Genomic DNA, 638 nt, shown 5'->3' on the forward strand with positions numbered 1-638 from the left:
CACTCAACTAAATCCATTAATGGACCACTAATTTATTCTCACGAATCTATCTCGATTAAACTAAAGGAATCATATAAGCAATGTTCCAAACGTGAACATATATTTGAATTTGTACCTACCCTTTGTCCGACTACAAAATAATAAATAAATATAATTATAACGAATATTTTAATAATATCTCACAATTAGTAATAAATATAATTATTTTCCTTTTAATTTTGATAATTGATAATACATTTTGATTTTGATAAGATATACTTACTTTATCTCATTTTTCTTTACTTTCTTTTTATCTTTTTACAAACTCGAGTTTCATAAAATATTCTCCAAATAGATATTTTTTAATTCTATTTATTGATTAACATTAAGTCATTTAACATTATTTAAGAGGACTCGCGCTCTAATTTGATAAGAACATTCAATCCCTCTCGTTGGACTTGTGATTTTATTTTCGAACCACAAACTCTTATGGTTTTTACGAGAAGTATAACCATAATGTCATCCTCCACCAACATGTACAAGCCTTCAGCTAAGCATTTTATCCACATAGATATAAAAGCACACAATAAACATGAACTTTAGCATGCCACAAGAAGCATTAACACATCAACAAAAATACTTAGATATCGTTAGTTTCC

This window comes from Vigna angularis, chromosome 8, assembly GCF_016808095.1.
Source record: "Vigna angularis cultivar LongXiaoDou No.4 chromosome 8, ASM1680809v1, whole genome shotgun sequence".
Taxonomy (NCBI): Eukaryota; Viridiplantae; Streptophyta; class Magnoliopsida; order Fabales; family Fabaceae; genus Vigna; species Vigna angularis.